Source organism: Pseudopipra pipra, chromosome 24 (genome assembly GCF_036250125.1).
Source record: "Pseudopipra pipra isolate bDixPip1 chromosome 24, bDixPip1.hap1, whole genome shotgun sequence".
NCBI classification, from domain to species: Eukaryota; Metazoa; Chordata; class Aves; order Passeriformes; family Pipridae; genus Pseudopipra; species Pseudopipra pipra.
This window is the reverse complement of record NC_087572.1, coordinates 3,112,720-3,132,015: the sequence shown is the minus strand read 5'-3', so window position 1 is coordinate 3,132,015 and position 19,296 is coordinate 3,112,720. Positions and strand designations below refer to the sequence as shown.

The following is a 19,296-nucleotide window of genomic DNA, read 5'->3' as shown; positions in this document are numbered from 1 at the left end:
GCTGCCATCCAGGGAAATTAGAAGCTGTGCTTGTTCCCAGTGTGTGTTTGTGGTTTGTTTCCCTGCAGACTCGCTTTCCCTCCCTCTGCAAACACACGTCTGCACACCCAGCACGCTGTTCCCCGCTCCCTGGGCTGAGCCTTGGGATGCTGGGAAGCAATCCTGACCCAGCAGGCAGCGGCTGGGGGAGCAGAAATCCTGGGCATCCCTTCCAGCTCCACCTCACCTGTGGCTGGGAGCAGTCTCAGGAGAGGCTGGAGTGGTCCCTTCCCATCCAGGCGGGCTCATCTCCAGGCTCCCACACTGCACACCCTCCCAGGGGACACCAGCCCGTGGGAGCTCCCCCAGAATTTGGCAGATGGCAGCTGAAGTGCCAAGGGATTGAGCACAGCCCCAGTGGGGGCAACTGGGGCTGGACAGGGGCCCTGGTGCCCACCCCAGCCCGGCTGGGCACAGCAGGATGTGTCAGCATTTGGGATAAGCCCCAGTCACCAGCACATGGGGCAGGAGGGGCTGCCCAGCACCACCCACCCCCCCAAATGCAGCCCCTCTGACCTCCCAGGTGTTGAGCTGCTGCACAGATCAGAGCTGGCATCGGGCACTCAGAGGCTTTGGCTCAAAGGCACCCAGTGGCTGCAGTGGCTGTGGCACTGCACAAGGATTTGGCTCGTTATTTCGCTGCCTGGGAGTTGGAGGTCTGGTTGGAGCTAATTATCCGCTCCTCTTCTGCAGTGAAGGAGAAAGTGTCGTCTCCAGAGGGTGAGCCACACCTTGGATGGGAGTAACACTCCTCAGAGGGGTCTCTGCCTTCTCCTGTGGACTCTGCACATCACGTTTTGCTTCTTGCCCAAAGCGAGGAGGGGCACCCCAGGAGCCTCCGACCACCTCCTCACCCGTTCTGTTCCTCACACTTGGTTTGGCCACAGTGATTTGCCAAATGAGCAGCTAATTCATGAATAGTTTAGTGCCCCAGGAAGTGTTGTGTTTCGTGGTGAATTTATTATTCACCAAAAAGATGGAGAGGAAGAGTTAATCCTCGTGCGACTTCTCCAGTGGCTTCACCAGCTCCAAAGCTAAACCACAGGGTACAAACTCTCCTGGCATACACCAAGGATGTAGCTGAGAGTGAAAGTTACCTTGTCTTGATTGGAATTAATTTTCCAATTAATTGGAAAACCGAAGGGTACTCTTTGAGGAGTTTAGTCATTTATTTGGGTTAATTCTGCTTTTTATCACGAGGAATTCAACCCTCCTCTAAGGCTTGTGTTAAACTGGATTAGCTTTACTGATGGTGCTGGAGCTTCCAGATTGACACCAGCATAACTTGTTATATAATGCAGCCAAGATAAAAATACAGCAGGTTAAAATATCAACTGTTAGAGGAAATAACTGGAGCACCCACACATTTAATGCATTCTGAAGAAACGGGGAGAGAAATCACAGTCCTGTAACGCTCAGTGCTCTGGGCATCTTTTATCAGAGGGTATCAAGGCACGTCACAAATCATTCCTTATTTAAGCCTTGTCACATGCTGGTCACAGAGAGAACAATCCTGGAGCAGGGCACGAACCCAGGAAGCATCAGCAGAGACGAGGAAATACTTGAACCAAAGAGGTTTCCAAAGGGAAATGCAGTTTCAGCCTGATGGAAACTTTTTGCTGGAGCACATTGGTGTCGAGAAAGTTTTCGGCAGAACAATTTCAAAGCAGTTCAGCATCAAAATGGGACCTTGTGGGAGAGGGGCTGGGGGGTTTATTTCAGTGCAAGTTTTACTGTGTCACGTGTATGCCCCTTGTAAATAGTTGGGGCTGACCTCTGCTGAATGTTTCTTCTCAGTCTGGTGTTTCTGAGCCCGGTCCAAGTATTTAATTCCATAAACTGCGGGAAGTTGCTGTGAGCTTTCAACTTGATCTGGGAAAATAAACATCCTTTGCAGTATCAGGCTGCCCCTTGCAGCTTCAATAAATGCTCCTTCCTAAACCTTCCTCGGCTTCTGTGTCACTCACAGCACCTCTCTGTGCCCTGAGCAGGAAAGGTCACTTGCTTCCACAGAGACTCTGGAATTCAATTCATTTAAATCTGACATCCTGTTCCCAGGATCTTCCATCCATGTGCTGACAACCTGATCCCTAAGACTGCTGTTCTCAAGGCCCTGATCCAACACCTCAACCTCTTCACAGACGAGTGGGTCAGGGTCTGCAGAGGAAGAGGGAAGAAGGGGCAGTGCATGAGACACATTCCTGGAGAACAGATCCCTCAGTTTGTGCCCACGATCAAATCCAAACCACGCTGCCTTCTCCCCCTGAGAGGGCATTTCCTTCTCATTCCCTGATGGACCCATGGCTTCTGTGTGCTGGGATTCCAGTTCAACTCCATGTATTCCTCTGCCAGAGGAAAAGCCCAGCACTCCCAGTGCTCCTGCCTGCACTGGGAAGAGCATCCCAGGGTGGTCTCCCAGCACCAGTTTCTTCAGCCCACCAGAGTTTTGAGAGGTTAAAGGCTGCCCAGCATGACTTGGGTTCTCACCAGCACGTGGTGACAGGTTAAAATTGGGCACCTGGAGCTGCCAGGGGACCCAAACGTGTCCCTGTGCCAGCACTGCCACTCACCAAACCCACCCCAGCCCCTCGTGCTGCAGCTCCTGAGCTGCTGCAGATGACACGTCCCTGCCTCGGGGTGTCACATCCATCAGCAGGACAGGGACACCCGACAGGCTGATTTTAATCCACCAGCACATGTCTACCAGGGACCTCTGCGAGGCCAACATAAATCAGCAGAGTTCTGGGGAAGGGAAAGTGTTGTTGTGCTGATTTACAGCTGCTGAAAGCGTCTCCTGGTCCTGGGAGCTGGTGACATCTCCCTGCAATCAGCAGCGAGGCTGATTCTGGCCTTGCCACGGAGACAACCTTTGTGATGATGTGATTAAAGAGAGAAAGGGCTCAGCAGAGAGGCAGGACAGAAGACAGGGATATATTTCCATCTCTGCCCCTCACCTGCAAGGTGATCTTGCTCTTGTCACTTGAACTGCTCATTTTGCTTCCACTTGTCAAGCCTGTGGTTATGACACACCAGGAGCAGGTTTCCAGGTCAGACTGAGCCAAAGCATCAGACCCATTTCCCGATGCACTCGAGGTTCACTCAGGTTTTCAGTGACTTCTGGGAGAGAGAAAAAGACAACAGTCATTTCAGAACGGTCTTTTCTTAGGGCTGTTTCAGCTTTTTAAACCTTTTAAATTATTCACCAGGAGCAAAACAAAACAAAACGTTCTGTTTCGAGACAACTCTTTTGAAATGTTCTGCTTGGGAAAAAAAAAAAAAAGAAGCATCCACAAAAATTCATCTCTGCACTGACAGTCCCCCCTCCTTTCCAGCTGAAATTTCTCCCCCTGTTCAACCCAAAGGGTGGAGGACATTTGCAGGGACATCCTGGACTGCTGGGATTTTGGGCTGCTCATGCTCTAATCCCCCCAAGTGTCAATGTGTTTTGAAAGAGTTGGATATTGTGAGATGAAAAACAGTGAATTTGTGTCTCAGGAGTGGTTTAGACACGTAACCCCCCTGCTCACACACCCCCCATCCAAACAACCCCCTGAGACTGCACTGGGCCCAGCATCCTTCCCTTTCAGAAGCAATTTTTCCCCTTAAAAACAGTCCCACTGCTGAGGTGAGAATTTTTTTTTTTTTTTTTTGGAAAGAGCCTGCAAAATCCATCTCTTGATTTTCATGTATTTCCTTTGAAAAAGGTTTCATCCTCTTCCCATCCCCTAAAGGAAGCTCCTGGCAGATTCTCCATCCCTCTCCTCTCACATCCTTGGCTGCTGTGGCAGCCCTGAGCAACATTTCCCTGTCAGAAGAGAGCAGATGTGGATGAGGGAATTTATAACACAGATGCCAAGGGAGTTAATTCGACCTGTGTGAAAAGCCATGACCTCCCTGTGTAATATCACCACTCAGCTCAATTTAATGTGTTCTTAATTCTAACCATTTTCCAATTTTTTCCTCGAGAAAACTCTCTGGGTTGCCTGTTGTCCCTGCCCAGCAGTGCTGGCCCCTCTCTCCTGTTACATTACTGCATTTGTGATGCTGTTTCTCTCTTTGCAAGCTTTCTTTTTTTGTTGGTTTGTTTTGCAGGGCCCTTCTTCCCCAGCTGTTTCCACCCAGGCAGCTCCAAACCCTCCGGCACTGCATCACCAGGGTCAGATTTTGCTGTGGCTGGTGTTGCTTTACATTCAGGTTGTACCAGAATATCGAATTTAAGGTGCAGACAGGAACAAAACCATCGGGGCCGTGCAGACGTAAAACAACAGATGGGCAGTGCCCTGCTGTTCTGGTTGGGCAGATTTTGAAGCTAATAATAATTGTAAACATCTCTCTCCATCGTGTTTAATCCTTATAATCTCCTTACCCTCCAGCCCAGATTGTTGTTTCCTTTGTGTGCTGAGGTGGTTCCTTGTAGCTGGGGCGTCTCTGCCACGCTGGGGAGGTTCAACCAACCATCCAGGCAAAGAACTTCCTTGGGGATTTCTTTCCCAACACAGCATCCTTCCCACGAAGAAGAGGCAGGCAGGGCTGTGGCAAGTGAAGGATGCCAGCAAGCTAAAATAGGAAGTAAACATTTCATGCTGAGCACATCCAGAGAACAGGGGTCACATTTTATTCCTGGTTTTGCTCTGGATGTGCTTTAAGCTGTTGGAATGGCCTGTTCATGCAAGCCCTGTAGTTTTTACACACAGCCCCTGGGGTTATGTTATCAGATTACAAGTCTCCCTTTCCATTAAAACATGAGGTTTCTGGATTTTTGTGGTTGAAAATATGAAGAGCAGAAGTTCAAAAACCCAGACAGCAAGTAGAGAAATTTGACTTTTTTTTTTTTTTTTTTTTTAATCTTTAGACTCGGGGGAGGAGCTGACTCTGGGGTTTTGAGCTTTTAATAGTAATCCTGGAATCTGCTCACGTGGCTCAGGAGCCCTCCCAGGGCTGAGTGCTCAGGTCTCAGCTGACCACAGAGGGCAGGGCAGGCACTGACCACTCTAAAAATTACTCACTGAATCCTTTTCTGGAAGTCTTGGCCTTTGGTGGCTTCTCTTTTTTTTTTTTCCTCCCACTACTGCAAAGCAAAATAATTTTCTCGTTTTGAAGCAGTTTGAGGTGGCTGTGTGAGGGTGCAGCACTGAGGGGAGATAATGAGCCTCACCCTCAAGCAGAGCTGATGATGGGAGGCAGCTCCATGGACTTCCCCAACAACAAATCCACCCACTCCATACCCAAAGCACAGCGTCACAGGAGCAGCAGCTTGACCAAAAGAGGCTCTGCAACCTGGGAGACAAAGATCACATCCAGTTCCTGAAAGATGAAGCTGGATAAATTCACCTCAGAATAGACTGAGGTTTTCAGGAATGAGGGTAATTGGCCATTGGAGCAATTTATCAAGAACTAGGTTGGATCCCCCAGCAGTGGAAATATTTAAGCTGAGCCTGGATGTCTTGCTGAAAGGGAGAATTAAGTCCTGTGGCTTCTGCTGTTCAGGATTTCAGAGTGGCAATCCCAGTCTCCTCCCCTGACCTTTTATTCACTGATCTGGCTGCACACTGGGTTTCAGGTTGTTCCAGGCCAGGTGTGTCAGATAATCAATCAGTTTGTCCTGAATCCATCCTCCTTTTCCTGCAGCTGCTGGTCTCCTGACTGTGTGTCAGAGCTACACACCCACCCATGCCCCTGAACTGCTCCTCCAAGTGCTGCTGGTACCCCCATCATCCTTGTATCTGTGCCTCAGATAGTGCTGATTCATCCTCTGCCTCAGTCCTGGACATCAATCTGCTCCTGTTTGTACTGAATCCTTTGGAAATCCATGTGCTGTGAGCCCTGCTAGGAGCTAACAACAAACCAGATTATGGGCATTGATAATTCCATGTTAATAACTTAAAAGGAGGAAGAGAACTGTCCTTGAGCAAAGAGAGATGTTACAATAACCATCTGCCCAGGGCAGGGATTGAGTTTGTCGTGAGCATCTTTGGCACAGGGAGAGGTCCCTGCTCTGCCTTCACAATGATCCAGCTGGATACTCGAGGCCTTTTCCTCTAGCACTGGGATCAACAGGAGCTTTACTAACCCCAAAGGAAGCCAGACTGGTTCCCTCTGCTGCTTTCAGCTCTGCCACCACACTAAGGCAGCAGCCACCCTGTGTGAGTCCCATCCCAGGGCTGAGCCTGGTCCCTGCAGCCCTGGGGGATTTGCCACCCTGGGACAGGTCCTGGAGACCCCAGGCCCAGTTATCCAGGGATTGCCTCTCCTTGGGATGTCCCTTCTTGTGGGGAAGGGAGGATCTCCCACGTGGGGAGCAGTTTGGGGCAGTGGCTGCCTGTGCTAAGCCCTGCTGCTATTTCTGGTGCTGTTTCCAGGACAGACAACAATAATCTCACACGACAAGTGCGTGACCACCCCAACAACAGAGCTGGGGGTTGAGCTGGGACTGGCTTGTGCCCAATGCTGGCTCAGGCTGCCCGACTGGGATGTTCAGGGATGCAGCAGAGCACGAGAGAACAGGGATGGACTGATGTGCACCCTCTGGCCCTGTCCCCCCACCCAAAAAAACCCCAGTTCCCTTCTGCTGCCTCTCTTCTGGGGAGCCCCTCCGGCAGTCTCGGCCCGACTGTGTGTTCCTGATCCACCAAAAGCAGATTATTTCTGCTGTACCATATGCAAAAGCTGCCTGCATGTTTACTAAAGTCCATTATTTCCTCTTACAAGCTCCAGCTCCCCCTTCCCACCCTCCTCCCCAGTTCCAGCTTTTCTGAGCAGGAAAATAAAAGAACAAGGAGTAGATACCTGGAAAACAAACAAACAAAAGGTGAGAGCCAAGGGAGAGGGAAGGAGATGTCAGTCCCATGGCAACAAGAGGTTTCTATTACTCACGTGGGAATTGGGATGTGGTGGGATGTGCAGGGAATGCACTTGGCAGGGTGCTGGTGGCAGGTCCTCAGCTGTGTGTGCAGCCAAGAGGCTCCAGCTGGAGAGGAGAGAACTGGCTCTGCCCTCTCTCTCTGGCCACCAGCTCTGGGTTGCAGGTGGTCACTGGCCACCCGTCAGTCCCAAAATATTTGACTACCTGAGGTGCTGCTGGGAACCAGCCCCTCGGCTGGAGCAGGACAGGAGTGTTCACCCCACAGCTACAGTGGCCAAGGTGCTGAGCACAAGTCACACCCTGGTGCCCCCAGACAGTGGAGAAACCCCCAAAGTCATGCAGCCACACTGGGAGATCTCCAGTTCCCTGCTGACCCTGGGGATGGGGGTCTGGGGGGGTTTTCCATCCAGGAGGAGGGAGCTCCTTTGGCTGGTGCTGCATGGAAATCAAAGCAAGTCCTGCTGTCCAGGGGAGAACACCTTCACTCTTCAATCAGCGTTCTGGAGGAAGCCTGAGCTGCTCAGCAGGTGACAGGAGTGCTTGACTCCCTTTTGCCAACATCCCACAGTGTTTGGTTGTTTCCAGAGGTGGCATTTCCCTTTGCCAGGGGCTGCAGGTCAGGCAGTGCTTCTCCCTCCGGGCTGTAACCGCTCCCCTCCCCGGCCTGCCTGGGAAGGGATCATCAAATATTGATTATTCTCAGCACTCTCTTGCCCTCCAGACATTTAGCAGCTCACTCTTCCTGCCATCAAGCTCCTGAGCAAATCCTTGCTGGGTGAATGGCAGTGCAGGGACGGGTGACTCGGTGAATCCAAGAACAGGAAGGTCTGGGTGGTTTAATTTTAATGAGGAAAGAAATCCAGCAGCTGAGAGGGTTGTAGGGGCTTGGACAGCTGAGTGGGGGTGGGTGGTGCAGGATCCACAGACCAGCAAATTACCTCTTGTGCTTGAAAGTGAAGAGCTGCCTCACATATTCTTTACTATGAGGGTGGGGAGGCCCTGGCACAGGTTTGCCCAGAGAAGCTTGGCTGCCCCATCCCTGGAAGTGTTCAAGACCAGGCTGGATGTGGCTTGGAGCAACCTGGTTTAGCGGAAGGTGTCCCTGCCCATGGCAGGGGATGGAACAGGATGGGATTTAAGGTCCCTCCCAACCCAACCCAACCCATTCCATGGTTCTGTGATTCACATGGGTGAATCTCCAGCTGCAAGAAGAACTTCAGGTTCTCAGCAATCAGGGAAGGGGCTGTGCAGACCTCCCTGTATGACAGCCCTGGGGTCACTGCTGAGGACCAGCCTACAGGCAGCCTCTTGGAGCTCTGCTTCTCCAGCCTCTCCTCCCACTTTGGGAGTGACTGTATCCCCTTCCTCACAGCTTCCCTGGGGCACTGAGCAGCTGCCTGTGCAGACAGGAGCACTGAGGGGACTTGTCCTGGCCTGCCAGCCACCAGCACAGACCTCCTGGATCACATCACTTGCCCTTGGGCCTTTCTGCCTTCCCGGCTGCTTTCCACAGACCCACCCTCAGTCAGCAGGTAAATCCTCTAGGAAGTCAGACTAATCCCTTCAGGAGAGCCCAGCTTTGGTGGGAAACTTTGCTGAGGTGCAAAGCAGCCGTCCCCAAGCCATCTTTGCAGCTGAATGCCCAAATCTCTCCAGCTTGTGGGTCCTGATGCAGCTTCTTCTCCTCCCCACCCTGCAGTCCTGCTGCTGAAGGGCAGCACTGTCTCCCTGGGGAGTTTTGGAGAATCCCAGAGTGGAGATGAAGGGAGAGGAGAATGGAAGTACTGCTGCAAAAAATAGTCTCAGGAAAAAGAGGTCAAAACACCTGCAAAGGAGACAACAAGTGGCTTTGCTTCGTCTCTCAGCCCTGAAAACTGCTGTGTAAGAACTGCCTTTATTTGGGAATGCAATTGTGTGATGGGTCCCCGTGGGGCTTTGAAAGCTCGTGGCTTGGCTACGAGCAGGAGCATCAACAGAGGCTGCTGGGGTTCCCAGCTGGATGGAAAACCATGTTTATTCCTGCCAAGGCATTTTCTTCGTGCTCTCTGCACTAATCTTGTGGGAAGTGGCAGCGGGACCAGGGGAGTTCTGTGGCAGATCCATGGTTGGGGGTTTCTTCCCACTCCAGCCCCACTCCTGGGCCGTGCAGTTTTTCATCTGCAAATCCTCTGATGCTGCTGCCAAAGGGAACCCCAAAATTCAGGGCTGTGAGGGAGCTGCAGTGGCAGAGAAGTTGTTCTGTGTTTGACTGTGGCAGAGAGGTTGTTCTGTGTTTGACTGCAGCGAGGGGCTGTGCCGGGCTCTGAGCTCTCCCCCTGCTCCATCAGCACTTCTGTGCTGCCTGGAGGAGCCAAGAGTTCTCCTGGCAGAGGTGTAGAGGTGTTCACCACCCATTCCTCCCCTGAGGGGCAGAGCTGAAAGTAGGACCAGGACATGCAGCCCAGCCCAGGGTGAGCAGGACTGGGCACAGCACAGGGACAGCTCCCAGGAGAGGCACCAGCAGGGAGCAAGTGCTTGTTCAAGCCCTTTTTAGCAGCACTTCAGGTGCTTCCCAGTACTTCCCAGCTGTGTTTGTAGCAGCTGGTTCTACCTGGCTGGGCAGGACAAACCCCTGCACATCTGCTGCCACTTGATGCTCCTCTGGAAACATCCCCCTCAGTCGCTTTGGGAATTTAACACAATAAAATTGAAGGAAGAGGGAGGCTGCAGGGGATGGGGAAGGGACCAGGCAGCAGCCCTGGATTGGGTCTGTAGCTGCCTGCAGTGCTGCAGGTGTGCTGCAGGAGGCACAGAGCCTGCCCCAAAACACTCCCATCTAATCCTTACATGTGATCATGACTAATAAATGATGAAGTGCTGAAGAAAAGACATTAAAAAGATGAGGAAAGACCAAAGGAGGCAACAATAACCCTGACAACGCACTCAGCTCTGATCCAAGCTCCTTTTGACAATTCAATTATAACATGATACTAATTACTGAGTTGTTGGCATTGAGTGCCAAGGCAGAAGGGCACTGCAAGAACGGGATATTGACAGGGGAAGGTGGCAGCAGCAGCACTTCTCACCCAGAGAGATGCCAAACCGCATCAAGGGAGCCCTGAAAAGGAGCCAGGATCGGGGTGGAGTGTGGCAGGGAGCTGTGAGGCTGGATGACAGCTCGGAGCTGGAACGGGAACGAATGTGATGGTTGTCTCAAACAGAGGCTGATGGTGCACAGGCAGAAGGCAATTAACCAGGAGAGCTTTGGGATCCAGGCTGACGGGGATGTTTCTCTGCTGTCAGCCCTTTTAAACCTGCATTTGCACTTCTCCTTTCCAGTCTGGTGCTCCCGACTGAGCACAGCCACCACACTGGGGTCAGGGACCAAACCCAGACCTCTGACGGGATGGAAAAGAGCTGAGGAGCTTGTCCTTAATCTGAGAAAAACCACTGAAGGGTTAAAGTCTCTCCACTGTGCCTCAAGTCCCATTGCTCACTGCAACATGCATAACAGTGCCTTCCCTGGAAACAGGGTCACCAACACGCTCCCTTTCACTAATTCCATATTTAAAACACGGCTTCTCAATCAAAGAGATGCTATTACCCACAAAGCAGCTTAAATTGTCCTTTAGATTTAAATACAGCCTGTTGCATAAAACATCTTTTTTATCAAATTCACTTAGGGCTGACAAGTGCTCCCCCCCCACCCTATATCCTTTAATAACATCCTGAGCTTCCCAGAGCCCTTAAGTGCATTCCTTTGGGAAGCAAATACCCTTAAGGGCATCTTTTTGTCATTGTTCCTTTTCTCCACTTGCTGAAGAGGGATTGTGGTGAGAAACCTGAGCTGCTATTGCATCATGTCCTGGCTCTCCCGTGCAACTTCCAGGTGGGCAGAGCCTGCTGGGCTTGGAGAAACATCCTCAGCTGCTGTGGGGAGCATGAGAAGGGATATTGGGATTCTCCTCCAGCCCAGCATCATCCCAGCATGAGAAATCCATGCTCTGGCTGTGTCTGGTATGAGCAAGGAGGGATTTAGAGCATTGTCATGGCCAGGACAGACCTTCTCTCTCAAAGATGCTCTCGCCACTGGCACAAACCATGACAGCCCCAGTTGCCCATCCCATTCCTGGCACAGGAGCATCCAACCCAGCCACTGTGGCTCTGCTGGTGCTGTGCTGCTCATTTACCCCAAGTGTTGTGCTCTTTCACAGAGCAAGAGGCACAAAGTTTTGAGGTGGGTTGGGGAATCATTTGGGAATCAGCTGAGCGTAGCACTCCACCATTCAAGAAGAATCAAAGGGAGAAATGAGGCTAATTTTATCAAATGTTATAGGGAGAACAGGATGGATGCAGTGTTACCTTGTGGTTAGTGCGCTGGCCTGGCATTTGGGGGAAATTTGGTTTATTTTGGCTTGTGCAGATGGGCTCCAGGGATGAGAAATGATGGTCCTCTGAGTTTTACCTTCTCCATCTGCCAAACGAAGAGAACAAGACAAATGAGCTGATGAAGAGCACTGTGTAAGAGAGACCTTATGTGGTTAATTAAGGGTGGCAAGAGTTCAAGGTACAGACTCCCATGACATTTTCTCTCAGGCCACAGCACTTTGGAGGGCTGGGTCAGTCGGCAGCTCAGGGCTGGAGCTGCTTCCCATGTGGATCATCCATCCCTGCACCCAGCCCAGCCTGGCTCTGTGAACAGGCTTGATTACAGCACCACGGGCACTGCCAGCAACAGAGGACCAGACAGAAAAAGCATTGACTACCCAGGCTGTTAAAAACTGCTCACTGCTGGCACAGCAAACTTGAACAGCATCCGGACACGGAGCTGGACTTCTCGGCAGCTGCTGCACAGGAAGGTCGGAGATGGAAGGGGTAGGACACACAAAACCAGTTTTTAAATGCAAATGAAAGGAGGCTTTTTTTAAAAAAGACAAAAAAACCCACCCCAAACCGAACCAAACAAACACAGACCTCAACTCATTATTTTTAAAAAATTCCATCAGAAGCCGTAGTGGAAAAATCTGTTTTGTCTGCTCTGTGGTTAAACAGCTCCCAGCTTGTCATTAGCTGCTGGAACTTGGTTTATCAGAAGAACTGTGCATCTGTAGGACAATTGTTTTCAGATTAACACACACAGGCTCACTGCCAGGCAGTTGTGCTCTCCATCAGTTTTTGACCATCTGTGTGCCCTTTGGGATTTTTCCCCTCCCTTTCCCGACATTTGCTCTCTAGGATTAGGAGGTTGCCACCTTCATCACTGTGGAAGAGAGGTTTTCACCCCAGAGCCTCCAAGCCCAGCTGCCAAAGCAGTAAAATTGCTTGTGAAGGGATGGTGGGAGCTTTTAAATCTCCCTGCAGCTGAGGGGGTGTGAGGATGAACCTCTGCAGGATGTGACCACGTGAAACCATCACCTCCTGCCACTCATGGATGTTGGAGTAGCCCCTCTCCAGGTTTGGGTGAAAACCACAGGGACACAATCCCCTTTGTGCCTGTAGCCTGCAGATGGGATATCTGAGGGCAGACAAGTCAACATGTGGCTACAGCTGATTATTCCTTTAGATTTACTGGCTACATGCTCTAAAATTACAAGTTTTTCAAGTCAGGCAACAAAAGGTTCATTAAAATGAAGTGGGTTAGAAGGTCACCTTTTGCTTTGCATAGATGATTGAAAGGGGCAGGGAGAACTCAGCTTCCAGGCATTTATTATTGTCGTTTTTCTCTGCTCTCCAACAATTTAAATTTTTGCATTCATTAAATCAGCATTACCAATTCTCAACATTGCTGCTTGCCCATTTCCTCTCTCACGTAAGAGCTCGATTTATTCCAGTCAAATCCTCAGAGGCAGCTTCCTGTGTCCCCTCTTCAATGTTTAACTCTTCTCCTGGTACACCCCAAACCTCCCAAGGACCAGGGGTCACCAGGCTCGCTGCCCTGTGGATCCCCAGCCCTTCCATCTCTGGATGGGGAAGGAACAGCCTATTCCCTGATCTCCAGCCTGTGCTTTCCTTTGCCTCCTGGATTAGCTTCTCCACCTGCAGCCCCCCGTGCCCTTTCTCCAGGGCTCAGGCACGAAGTTGGGCTCTCAGCTGTAATAAGGGGGCATCAAGTTCAGCACAGCCCATAAACACGGCCCCATCTCCCCTCCACTGGGATATTTTCCCACTGTCTGTTTTGAAAAAGAAGGGAAATTGTGTTTGGAACATTGAAAGCATCTTAAAAATGAGGTGACATTGTCGCTGCTGGTGCTTCCATGGCAACCTGCATTTGTTTCTCGGAGCTGTTTCATAATAATTAATACAGCCCTTCCATTCACGTGGCCCCTGCTCAGGGTACATGGACCAGCCCCCACCGCTGCTTTCCTGGGTCACATGAAATATTTATACCAAAGAATCAGTAGAAAGAACTTTTCTGGCATGTTCTGGTCACTGGGACAAAGCAGTGACACACAGACATCTGACCAGCCCTCTGCAGGAAGGGATTTGCTGACAGCAGCTGGGCAGAGCCCGCCAGGACATCCCTCCCACACGATTCCAGGGCAGGACACCCCTCCCACGAGATTCCAGGGCAGCCAGAGAGCCCCATCCTGCTGATCACACCAGGCTGGAACAAGGCAGGGCTTGTTACACGCTGGCAGGAGTGAATCCAGGACTCTTCTTCATGCCCTGGCAAACACGAGCTTCCCAACCTTGCCACGCTGTGCTGACACGCCTGGATGAGGCCAAAAGAGTGGGGATTTGGGGAACTGCACCAGCAAAATCCTCAGGCGTGGAGTAACTTGCATATCTCGCATTCCCTCCGTGCTGCAGGCTCCGGGGGTGTTCGGCTGCACGTGGGAGGGCACGGGGAAACGTGGAGCAGAAATGTGGTCACCCACCACAGCAGCTAAAAAGACAGATCTGAGCAGAGCCTGCGCAGCCCCAGGGCTGTGATCCTGCCAGATTCCACGTGGGAAGAAGCAGGGGCTCAGCTGGCAGCACCTGGACGGGGATTTAAATGACTCCAGCGAGAGGTCTCTCCCTTTCACCACCCTAATTTACGCTTGCTGTCCATCACTTAATATTCCCCATTTCCAGAGGAAATTCAGGTGCACAAGCTGTGGCTTGGAAATCCAGAGGTGCCATTACACGGGAGCCAAGGGGGTTTGCTGCTCCAGCAACTCCAGCCTTTCAGGGGATCCATAAAACCCAGTGGTTGGACCCAATATAGCTATCAAATATCCAGTGGCACTTCCACAGGAATGGGAGGAGGGTTGAGCCCCAGGGTCCTGGCTGAACTCCAGTTTAGATAATTATGTTCTGCCAACCTCCATTCTTTCTGCAGCTCCAATTGGATACGGGAGTTGGAGGCTTTTCTCTGCCGAGATGTGTTTCTGGCTCTTTTTCCTGCTGACTAGACTCTTAAAATAAATAAAAAAAACCCCAAACTAAACACAACCAAACCCCCAAATCCCCCCCACCTCCCTGTGAAGCCTGTCCTGCAGCCCACCAGTCCTGCAGCCTGGGAAGAAACCAGACACCATCCATCTGAAAGGCAGTCACAGGTGAGGTCTGTGCCACTCTCTGTCACTTGGTGTCCACATCCTCCCATGAATAAGAGGCTCTGCCCACAGGCACACGACAAACACTGACCCACTCCACAGCTGAAGTGCTGACACTCTTCTCCAGGCACTGTGAAGATCCACAAGTGTCAGACACTTCCCGAAGAGCCTGGCACAGCAGATGTGCAAGCCAAGAACTCTGCTCCTCCTCGTTGACCTCCCTTCTGCTGAGCAAAACGCTGGAATGGGGAATATTAAGTGATCAACAGCAAGCATAAATTAGGGTAGTGAAAGGGAGAGACCTCTTGCTGGAGCTGTGCCCTGGTGTCATTTAAAAAGGCTTGAGAGAGGCTTAATTGCAGGCTCTGGCAGAGTGCACAGGCTGCTTCACCCCCTGCTCGTGTAGCCACAGCTACGAGCAGGAACTGCCCCAGCTCCTGGAGCCACACTGACATTCTCTGCCCAGCACTGCTGGTGCAGCCCAAACATTCCCATGTCCCTGGGAATTACAGTGAAAAGAGGGCTGATAGGTCTCCACTGGCTGAACACACAAGCCCCTCAAGTCCCAGACAGGGCACGTTTGTTCTCTCCCTGCCGTGGCTCCTGTCGTGGGGACCTGTCCGGAGGTTTCCCGCTGTCCTTCCCTGCCATGGGAGCACGTGCAGCTTGGATTGGGCTCAATCCCCCTTTCATCGGCTGCTTTGAGGCTGCAAAGCAAGGGGCCAAAATCCCAGGGGGCAGAACTGTTCCTCTGAGCCTGCCTGTGAACGTCCGAGGGGGTGATGAAGAGACCCCCGAGCTGCCACGATCGCGTGGACAGTCCGGGAAGTGCAAGAGCCTCACAACACGAAAAGGTCGGAATTATTTCAGTTCCCTCCCACCTGATGATTTGCCACGATCCTTTAGCAGGCTGACAGGGCTTCTCCCGGTGCCTCGTGTCACAGGAGACATCTCATCCTTTTCCTCCCGGGAAACAATGCTCTCAGATCAGGCACTTCCAAAGCCTTTGTCAGTCCTGAAAGATAAAGCAGCAGCTTTTATTTCTTCGTGTCATCAACAACCCTTTCCGGCTGTTTTTACACAATGACTGCCGTGTTTACTGTAAAGAACATTCTTGTGTTGTGTCCCTTGTTTCACTCGAGGTGCAGCTGCACCAAAGAGCGTTTGGCTGCTCCCCTCCTTTTTGTTTCTGAATCTTCACCTCTGCCAGAGGCTCACCTCTTGATATTCCCCTCTCCAGGCTTTCCCTTTGCAAAACACACAAGTCTCATCCCTCTGATGAAGCAACGAACTGGGGAGTGTCTACAGGGACTTGCAACATTATTAATGCCTAAAACCCAGCAGCTACATGCGAGGCTTTTCCTCAAAGAGGGTTTTTGTTTTAATTTGTAAAGTTAAACATCCGTTCCTCCAACAACTACAGGACTCGGCAAAGCTGTGACGACGCCCTTCCTATGGGGCTCTCGAGGGTTTTATGTTATCATCTTCATTTGAAATGGGGAAAAAAAAAAGTTCAAAGCAAAGACAGGTTAAATGCTTTGCCTGAAATCACGAGGAGAGAGAGTGGCAGGGCTGGGAGAAGCTGAGGTCTCTCCCCACCCTCAATATTACAAAATGTCATTTCAGGAAAATCACAGTGTTAAACCAGATTCTTGCTGCCCTTTCCAATTAACTTTTAGTAGAGGAAAACAGTGAAAATGTGGGATTCAGCATGGAAACCCCCCCCAGGGGCTCTGGCAGCCTGCAGTTTGCTTGTCCCCATGGGGCTGGAGCAGAAAGGCTCAGCCTTAGACCTGGGACTGGGAGAGAAGCTCCTTTTCCAGCTGGAGCACTGGGATGCCCATCTCTGGTGGGGAAGGTGCCATTCAGCCCAGTTACACCTGAATATTGCACACAGGCAGAGGTTTGGGGATGACACCCCCCACCCCAGCCCCACTGCAGGGGGAGTTTTGGCAGCCCAGATAAACATTAAGACATTTCTGCCTCATTTCAGCACAGATTATGGGCACAAAACCAGCATCCACCCCTTTCCTTTGCTCCTCTGCCACGTGATAACCGAGCTCTCAGGAACCTGTGCAGGGCAGTAAAACCCCCCCCAAACCACGCTGAGCTGAAGGCTCAGCTTCAGGCAGGGTTGCAGGATGAGGTGAAAGCACAGAAACAGATGTAATTTCTCCCACTTAATTAAAAACTGTGACCTTTGGGGCTGCAACTGTCCTATGGCAGAGCAGCTCTTCCTCCAGGCTCGTTGTTTGGGCTGATCAGGTGGAGAGCAGTGGAGAGCACCAATGCATATCGTGAAGGGAAGGTAATTGTGCTTTCACCTGCTATTACAGAGACAGGTTTTCTACTCAGGCTTGCAGATGACCTTCTCCAATCAAACATTAACTTTGCAGCAAACAATCATTAGGGAGCATTTGCTGGCTTTAATAATTAACGCTTTTATTAATCCACTGACTCCACTTCAAGCAACAGGTCTCTCCAGAATTAATTCTGTTGTCATTTAGAGGAGAAAGAAATGAATACCATTTCAAGGCAAGGAAGGAAGAAGGTATTTAGATTCCACTGCACTTGCTAAAGGTACTGGATCTGCTCCTGGAACTGTAATTGTGCAGCTTATTAACTGCCAAACATAAGGCTAAGTAATTTTCAAAGCCTGGGCTTTGAGAAATAGTATTACTGGCAGCCGTGCAATCCAAAATGCAATCAAGGAGAGGCTACAAACTTTCAACAGGCTGAAACTCCATCAGCTGCTCATTGGCTGCAAAAAACCAAGGGAGATGAAGAGGTCCAGCCAGGCAAATGAACTCCTTTAAACAAGGGAGCAGCTTCTCTGAGGAGCCAGGCAAGGAGTGCAGGGAGCTGTTCATCTTCAGAGCTCTGCTGCCTGGAAAAGCCCACCTGGGAGGGAATAACTTCCACCTGTCAAGCAAGATATCTCAGCTCACTGGTTGTTTTGGCTTGTGGGACTTCGTAGCTGTGCCGAGAGCCTCAGGAATTAAAAAAGAATTAAAAAAAAAAATAAATTGCCAGAGGGCCCCCAAAACATGCTGCTGCTGGGCTGCCAGGGATGATTTCGGTTCCCTGGCCAGCAGCTCTTTTAAGTGCTATGACAGAACAAATAAAGTTGCTGTTTCACAAGCTCATTAGAGACTCAAGCAGATCAGCCATTCCAGCTGGAAAGAAGAGCTCAGTGGTGTTTGTTACCCTCTCTTTTTTATGCTTCCTCGGATCATCAGCTGTTTCAGGGCACAAGTGGAGTACAGAGAAATTGAAAAGCAAACTCTGCTGAGGGGCAGAAGGGAATCAATAAGTGTTGGTTCATGTAACACCTATTAAACATCAGTGCTGAGAAAAACGAGGAGGAAGTGCTGAGAAAATCTTCCTGTTTAATCCTTCCCCCTCCCGTGTCTCCCCAGACCAGTTTCTATGGAGCAAGAAGCATTTTCCAGTTAAAAAAAAAAACCCTTTTTATTTTTTTTTTTTGCAGCAAGTCCCAGTGCCAGGGCTGGGAGCAGAACCCAGCCTTGCCCAGGGCTTTGCAGAGCTCAGCTTGAACCACCAGCCAGTGCTGCCTTTTGAGGGCTGAGGCACCTGTGGGCTGATTGAACAGGCTCCCTCTCCAATGAATGACTCTTGCCTTTGTGTTTGACCACTTGAGGATCATTTTGACTTTCTGAGTATTGGTGCCATTTAAGCAGCACAGCACGAGGATCAGGCTGTTAGGGAATTATTTGGGGCTGTAAGTGGAGTAAAACTCCTGTTTTCAAGTCCTCCAGCCTCTCCCCTGTCAAGGCCTGAGCTGGTTCTGCTGCTCTCCATCGTGTTACTACATTTCCCTCTTTTTTTTCTTTCAGCTGTGGTAAGTCAGAAGCAAATTAAAAAGGCAGGGATCAGAAGATACCAGACTGTTTTATTTAAAATATGCATAATTTAAGCGTTCCTTTTATTGTTACTAACGTTTTGCTGCTGTGGGCAAGATAAGACACAGGAGGAAGCCAAATATTTTACAAAATATCTGCCAGAGAAATTCCTACCTGTGAACTGTTCCTGTATGTCAGAGCCCAGTGAAGCCTCCTTGGAAACACTGAACATTTTAATAATTCTCCAAACTTCTAAAGCAGCAATAAACACGGGGTGAGCTTTCAAATGTTTCCCTGAGAAGCCAAGAAACAAAAAAAAAATCCCATTTTACAGATGGGTAAGCAAGTGGAGAGAAGTGAAATGGTTTCCTGCAGGACACACACTCATCACAAGGAAGGGGGTGTTAAAGTTACAACACCCCTGGTTTCTTGGCATCATTCAGAATTGTCCTCCTCCCTCCACAGCCCAATGTACAAAATCAAGTTCTTGCAGCAAGCCAGAGCAGATCAAATGCCTCAAAAGCAGAGCACACGTGGCCAGGCTGCTGCTTGACAGGGGTAAAATTAATCTGTTGTCAGCCAAGCCTTTTTTTTTGTTTTAACAGGTACAGCTTGGTTTGTTTTAAATAGGCTTTGGCACAAAGTTAATTGTACAAACACTTTCAGCACCTGTGGGTGTGGGTGTCTTGGTGACCTGTAAAGTCTGAAAGGACTGAACCTCTACACAAAGCTCTTCCTGCAGCAGCTGATGGTCTCCCCTCCTTTATCAACTGCCCCTTTCCTCAAAGGCTGTAGGAACTTGTGTATCCTCACTGTTACTGATTTGGAGTCCAGCTTTCATTGAAACCAACAAACGGAACTGAAACTATTAATTTAAAGCAACAGAATTAAAATTAAATTAATGAACTCAAAAATAAACGAATAAACGCCAAAATAAATGAATAAACTCAAAATTAAATCGCTAAACTTTAAATCAAATTAATAGTTTAAATGGAATTGAAATTTAATTGAC

At 50.2% G+C, this 19,296-nt stretch overlaps 1 long non-coding RNA gene across 2 annotated transcripts; it reads right to left on the bottom strand.

Annotated features, from left to right (window-relative positions):
* Window positions 1-1,200: 1,200 nt before the first annotated feature.
* Window positions 1,201-12,230, bottom strand: LOC135402149 (uncharacterized). Of its 2 annotated transcripts, XR_010425038.1 has the most exons (4): window positions 11,243-12,226; window positions 4,406-4,596; window positions 2,994-3,156; window positions 1,201-2,196 (listed from the first exon to the last, which is right to left on the bottom strand). It is a non-coding gene; the product is annotated as an uncharacterized LOC135402149 (long non-coding RNA). The 2 variants fall into 2 exon arrangements; XR_010425037.1 differs by having other exon boundaries at window positions 1,201-3,156; window positions 11,243-12,230.
* Window positions 12,231-19,296: the final 7,066 nt, after the last annotated feature.